The sequence below is a fragment of the Protopterus annectens genome, chromosome 7.part0 (assembly GCF_019279795.1).
Source record: "Protopterus annectens isolate FY-2018-M chromosome 7.part0, PAN1.0, whole genome shotgun sequence".
Taxonomy (NCBI): Eukaryota; Metazoa; Chordata; order Ceratodontiformes; family Protopteridae; genus Protopterus; species Protopterus annectens.
In genome coordinates, this window is record NC_056739.1 from 1,487,233,051 (window position 1) to 1,487,240,612 (window position 7,562).

The following is a 7,562-nucleotide window of genomic DNA, read 5'->3' on the forward strand; positions in this document are numbered from 1 at the left end:
GAGGAGTATGGAAATATGTTGAAGCTACCTTTGAAAATACCTTATGTACAAAGTCCTGGTAATAACCAGTTAGACACATTCAGGGCTTTATCCTGTATCTTTTTATAATTTTTTCATCAGATGTTAAAATATTTGGATCTCTCTCTCTACCACCACCACTTAATGTGTTCTAGGAAAAGGAATATAAATTTTCCATAATCAAGGCTATCACCACTTTTTTATCAAGAGCTTTTGTGGTAACCCTTTAGATTCATAACTCTTAGAGATGAGGACCCACTTTAAGAAAGCCTTCCCAGACATTTTCAAATATAAAGAGGCTGTTTGGAAATATATTTTATCTTTAGGTTGAAGTTGAAATATTACTAAAGTTCCTCAAGCAGTTGGGGGTAGAGGGAGATTCACTACTCAAGGATAGCAGCTGTGAAGAGAACAACCTGTTATTTCATCCCTCTGCCAGCAAAGCCTACAAATAGATTCACAACTGGCCAAAAGATGTAAGTTTTAATACAGGGCAAAAACGCAAACACTCTAGTGACTCGGCACACAGCCTTCCAGGAGTAATACCTGATATAATGGTATTACTCCTGGAAGCCAGTGTGCTGAGGTGCTAGAGTGTTTGTGTTTTTGCCTGTATTAAAACTTTCATCATTTGACCAGTTGTGGATTTATTTCTACTGTTTTGGGTTGTGTCAACAACATGCAAACAGGTCAGGAGAAGGTACCAGGTCCTGTGAATTGTAACATTTAGTTATTTGGCACCTCAAGGATGCCCTAACTCATGTGTTACTGGATCCCATATGTCCACCAAGGCCTTCATCCTCAGAATTGGTTAGTGTCATTTTTTAAGTCTGAACCTCAGGAAAGGTAATCTTTCCTCAGTTCAGACCCACCAGAGTGGGGTTTGGAACAGAATCTTAGATAAAGTTTGCAAGCTTGCTAATTAATGTATAATTTGAAGTCAGAAAGCCCCCAACTCCTTTCAGGTCTATGCATCACTAAGTTTTCCAAAGATAATTAGTCTCTTACTTCCCCAAAATAACGATAGAATTAACTTTTGTTGTGCAGCCGAAAATACTTCATGGGGTGCTGCTAGAATAGTTGTTGAGATAAAAAGACTTGGCAGCACCTCACTTTTTCCTGTAGCTTGAGGTCGAGCTTACTCCTGTCTGTTCAGGTGGAAGTTCATTGTCTGTAACCACAGTGAAGAGCTGCACATATCAGCTGGGTGCAGTGTAAACTATACCTCAAGTAAAGCATTTGGCTTCCTTTCACACTGATACCCAAATTCAGACCCAAACTAGATAGGTCCAGACCACCAAACATCAAGAAGGTCTGACGTCATGGCATTAATTCTGTCCCCTGAAATTGAATGTAAATTCTGCAAAGCATCCGTACAAAGTTGGACGTCTCTCAGTGGGTGTGCAAATTCTATCAGATTGTGTGTAAAGGAAGACTTCATACTTCTTGAGCTACTTGTTGCCCTCCTGCACTTCCTGGTAGTGCTTTCATGGTATCTGGGTAGTGTCTCAGTATGTAAGGTAAACAGGAGGTGAGACAGAGAAAGTTCTGCTTTGTACCTTTCTTGTATGTCAGTAATTAGAATGTGCACCATTGACCCTAATCCTTTTTCTTGGTAAATTGCACAGTCTCTTTATTCAGTGAAACCAGACATACTCATATTTTTCCTCAGAGCCTGCTCTCTTGAGGGTGTTTTCTTTGTGTGCTGACACTGACTGTAAAGAGTGGCCACCCAGGTGTACATTGGTGTACATCATTTACCTTCCTCACATTGTGAGCAACCTGTGGGGTTTAAAGTTCATCTGAGCCACAGCAGTTATTTCTCTTCCTACCCAGTGGCTCCTCGAACTCCACCCAGTTAGTCTGTTTGCCCTGCCTGGGAACCCCAATCAGTTCATAGGTTCGTACTAGGCTATCTGCCCTAGGGCATTTATAAGCCTAGCCAGAGTGTGTGTGGCTTTCACCACCCATTAGGATGAGAATACTACGCCCATTTAGGGTTTAGTTTACTGTGCCTCTGTCTAGTAGTGACACAGAGATGACCCCCGGGGTAAACCTACGATCTCCCATCCACTCGTCAAGATTTCTCTTGAAGAGAGTTAGTGAGGGGCAGTCCGCCATTCCTTCTTGAGAGTCAGGTGGTATGGAGCCTGCTGGTCCTTAGGATGGTTGTTTACCCTCCCCTTCTGAGAACACCCCAGTCTGTGTTCCCTCCAAGTTTACAGTTGCTACCTCCTAAATGGGAGCATGCTTCCACACATTTCTGTCTGCTTGGCTACATAATGAGAATGTGATAGAGTAGTGCTAGCTCAGCCAGTGTGAAGCTCTATTGGTTAAATACCTAGTGCTCCCACTGGGTGCCACCTGTGTGGTGAGCTAGAGCCACCTACATAGAACTGAGACTGCTAATGGGGAAAGCCCAACAGATAACCCACTACAGAAAGCATAGTCATAGATTAGTTAGTATGGTAAGTCTATTTCTGTTATTTACCTGTGAATGCACACTAAAACTTAGAGGATCAACTGACTTCATCAGAATCCTGGAAGTTTTCTTTTTCTGCTTTAGATTGGACAACAAAAAGAATAATTTGCAGGTTTGCTTTGTTTGTGGCAGTTTGAGAAATGCTATGCTGTATATATTAACTGATTATCTGTCTATAGCAATTCCATGAATAATCTAGGACTGTACAGGCTGTTACATTACTTGACTGATCTTGTAAAGTACAAAAGTAAGAACTGGTTTCAGGAGTATTTCTCATACTTTTGGGGTGTTGCCTTTCTTATTTTATTTTTGTCAGTCCTTGTAACTACTTACCTTATTTCTCATTTTACAGATGTTTCATCTTTTGTTACACTGACAAGGTCATAGTTCATTTAATACACTGGTGACCCTTAATTTTTGATTGAAAAAATAGAAGCCTTATTAAAGGGAATTTTTTTTCCATGCCTTGAAAAACTGAATCTGCTGAACAGTTAAGTCATTGGTGCTTCCCAGGAGTTCATGAAAATGCAACTGTTAGATTTAGCTGAGAGTAGAAATAAAAAAAAATGTAATGTGTGTGATTTGAATTACCAGAATGTGAGATACGGAGTCTGGTATAAACAGTGTTTTAAATATTCTTAATTCTTGGATTCCTAATATATTCATTTAATAAAACAGCACATTTGTAATATCTATTGATTCAGTAAACTGTAATGTTTGCTGTTTGATTCTGAGTAAACTGTTTATGCTGTTTCAACCAGATAATGAATGTATGATTTGTAGAGATTTGGTCATAACATTAAAGTTGATGCAGCATGTTCGTATTTAAAATCGGGCTGTGTATTTTTTACTTTAACTGAGGATGCTGATCTAACAGGCCCAAAGATTTTATTTTCAGTAAAATGGTTTATTTGTATTTTCTTTAGTAAAGTTGTTAACCATTCTAGTGTGGAGATTCCTCCTGTTGTCACATATGGACTAGTCATCTTTTTACACACGTGCATATTTATTAGTTATTGTTTTCTTCCTCTTATTTAATGTGTGGATAGCTATCCCTCTGCAGGAAAGTGCGAACAAACATTAATGAAAAGAAACCCTTCTTTGAAGAGAGGCTTGTAGCAGGTAGTACTAACAGAAGTAGTGTGTGCTAAGCCATTCAAATTACAGCAAACTCTTCAACATAACACCAGCTATCCCTTTCTTTTGTAAGTCATCATGCCGGATGTGCGCATTTGGTAGGTATTCTACTGCTCTTTTAATCATTGTAGTATGCTACTCAACAGGTGTCACAGCTGACTTGACTGCTGTATTTCAGTGGAGAATTAAGAGGTGCTGCCTTTCACCCATTCTTTCTTCTAAGCCATTTAGTATATTTGCTGTTGTAGTAAATAGTATGCAATCCTTATTAAAGATAATGAAGGGGATGTTATCATTTTTAGAAACAGTATTTATGTGTAAGTGGTTTATAGGTAGAATTATATGCATCTTTATTTGCTCTGGCTCCATTGTTCTTAAATGTAACTACACTGCTCCCCCATAGTCAGTGGTTGCAGTCTATTAGGTAATGCGTGAAAGCTGCTGCATTCATTACAAGAGCTTACGTAGCTTCCATGGCTAATTTTTTGTAAGTTCAAGTTGACTGTCAAATGCAAGCTGAATCTCGGGACAGTTATTGTGCTCTTAAGTAATTTGTGCTATTCTGTGAAGTGTGTTCATAACTTCAAAACACTGTCATTGTAATGTTTACTTTGAGCAAGTCTAAGTACTGTTACTGGGGACTGGTATGGACATTTCAAGGAATCACTGTTTTGGAGTAATACTGCCTGTCGTGATTGTGCTGATGGGGTCACTGCCTTTCATAACTGCTGTACCAGTTTTTTCTTTTGAAACATTCACTGCTTTGATTTGCTGAATATGGTCTCTTGTACCAAAGGATGACCACAAATACTAATTTACCTGCTACTTAAAAAAAATGTTTATGAGATGAAATTCAGAAATTCTGCAGTAAGTTTTAGGTGTGAATTCTGATCATTATAGTAATTTCATTATAATTTTATTGTGTGCGTATGTATTTTATTTATATATATATATATATATATATATATATATATATATATATATATATATATATATATATATATATGTGTGTGTGTGTAGATAGATGTGTGTATATACACGCACAGAATTAAAACCGATTCTGGAGTATTAATACTAAAAATTGTTTTGAATGAGTCTTTGACCTAAAATGCCAAGTTCCTTAAAAATCCATTGTTTTCCAATAATCGGTCCAAATTTATGATTTTCTGTTATTTTTCTTGGAAAATGGAAAGTCATTGGTACTGCTATACATACCAATTCTAATTCATTACTATTAACTCATTAGCATCTCTGAGCCGTGGAATGTCATACCTCTACATCGATTGTTTCAGTCTAGAGTATTTTCAGAAAAATCAAGTTAAAAACATGCAGAATAATAACACCCAGTGGTTTTATTTCATTTGTATACTGGGTAGAGGAATTCTATGCTAAGAATGTGTGGCTCTTGGTAAAACCATTCCATACACAGACAGTTTTCCCTTCAGTATATGCTTACCGTAGACTGTGCGATTAAAAGACCATGCCACACAGTGTTATAAGGTTGTTAAATAAGGTGTCATTAGGTTTAATCTTAACCTAAATAAGGTTTCTTTCCCTATAGATAATATTGGCAAAGTCCTCAAAGTAGAACTGAGTAGTCTCAGAAGCTCAACGGGTTGCATACTCACCTATAGTGATGAAAGATCAGAAGACTGTGGAGTCTATTGCCACATCAGATGGATTCATTTTCCAGTACTGATACTGCAGTACAGCATAAGGATGTGCTATATTCTTGAGTTTGCTATCCTTTGGATGAGGTGATAAACCAAGGCCCCATCTGCCAAAGTTGATAGCTCAGGTGGATAAAAGATCCAGTGGAATTTATCAAAAGTGTAAGAGTTGCTTTATTAACATTTTCATTCATTTGTACTTTAACAAAACAAAAACTCAATTATTTTTACTCTCATTTTTTAACATTAAAATTATTTAAAAGTGGACACAAAATAAATTAGCTAAATAATTGATGTTAAGTTGTCAATCTCGCCTTCATTCTTGCTGGATGGGTTTGGAGCCGATCCTCGGCTCCGACTCTGCACTTGCTAAGCTCGAGAGTCACTTTTACCAGCTCGAGGCAGCCCCATATCCCATGATGCAAGGCAGTAAATACCCAGATCTCGTTTGCCGCTTCGCTGATGAGGTACTCCTTTTGCCAGCTCTTGGTAAGTAATTTGTAATACAAATTTTAGTCACCCCATTCCTAATTTTCTCTAATATATTAGTTTATTTGACACTTTTAGATAGTTGTAGGGTCTCTAGCTTTAGTTTACTTTTTCCCTAGTTGTTTTTATTTAGTCGGGCCTTCAATCCCCTCCCATCCCTTCCTGTCAGGGTGTGTGTGTGGGTTTATTTTTTCCCGATTTTAAGTTAAATTTCTGAATCTGGGACTGTGTGAGTAGTGTGTTGTGTGAGTGCTCACTATGTCCAAAGAACAGAGGGTCTCAGGCTTCAAGAAGTGTGACTCGTGCTGTCAGAAGATGTCTCTGACAGACGGTCACACTTCTTGTATCTATTGCCTGGGACCTCTCCACCTGCAGGACTCCTGTGCTATTTGTCACTCTTTCAGCCAGAGAGACCTGCAGGAAAGGAGAAATAAATTAATTTTAAGAGAACTTCTTAAACCGGAGGGCTCCCCGGCCAAGTCTGCTTCGGGCAAGCCCTCTAAGACCTCCAAGGCCCAGGCTTCTGCTACTAAGCCTTCGGCCCTGGCTCCGACTCCTTTGGAGTAGAGATCGGCTCCGGCTGGAGCCGATCTTATTTTGTCTAAATCTTTAACTGCCACATTGGTGTCGGCTCCGATCACCATGTGTCTAAGGCTTCGGTATCGGCGCCGGCCGGCTCCGATACCATTGTTTCCTTGCCTGTATCGGCTCCGGCCGGAGCCAATACATCTTTGACCAGGCTTGGAGCCGATAAGTTATCGGCTCCGTCTGGAACCGAGGGTCCTTCGGCTCCGATGGTTCTGTCGAGGAAGCATTCCAGGTCTCCCTCTTTGGAGCCGATACTGTTGGCTCCGACCTCTCTTCTTTCGGAGCGGAGCCATCGGAGCTGATCATCTAGGTCTTCCAGGCTCTCAGACCACGATTTGGAGAGAGTGGTAAGCAGATTGTTAAAATCACAGGCACTAGCCCAAATGCTTCATAGTCCGTCTCAACAGACGACTACTAGTCCACACCCTCTTCAAGTTCCTCCTTCGACTCTCCTCCAGAGCTCGGAGCCGGAGTCTATTGGAATAGTCACTGCTACGGCTGCGGGGCAGATACCACCCCTTTCTGCTCCTTCAGCTTCTACTCTTATCTCCTCCTCGAGACCTTCCTTGGAGGGATCTGGTGGTCGGGCTTCCCTGGTCTGCTCCGAGGGGGTGAGTGGCATCGGACCCTTGTCCGACCCTGCTCTTCCCCTCGGGGCTTCGGCCTTGGTGAGCTCGGCTCCAACATCTGCCTCGGAGCCTTCCCTTTCAGTGGGCCCAGGAGCCCCTGTTTCTTCGGAGCGGGGTCTCTCCGATCTCCCTGGGAGGGGAGCCTTCGAGGTGATGAGGAGTGTGCTGGCCCCCGGGCTCAGTCAGCAGTCTATCCCCTTAGCTCCTCCCTCTATGGTGCCTGTAGATGTCTCTTCCCACTCTCTTGCTCCCGGACCGAGAGATCCACCACCTCAGGTTTCCCCACTGGGAAGAACCCCCTCTTCCAAGGATTCTCCTGATCCGTCAGGAGATCCTCCGCGCAAGAGGACCTGTAAGAGGAAGCACCTAGACTCCCCTGAGTCTACAACTTCAGATACCGACTTAGATGAGTCGGAGGGGTCCCCAAGATCCCCCTCTGAGGATGTCTCCTTTTCAGACATCCTAGAACTCCTAAAACAGAGGGGAAACTGGCCCTCCATAAATCCCTCCGAGGATGAGTCGGTATACCTACAGGCGTTTGGATCTCGA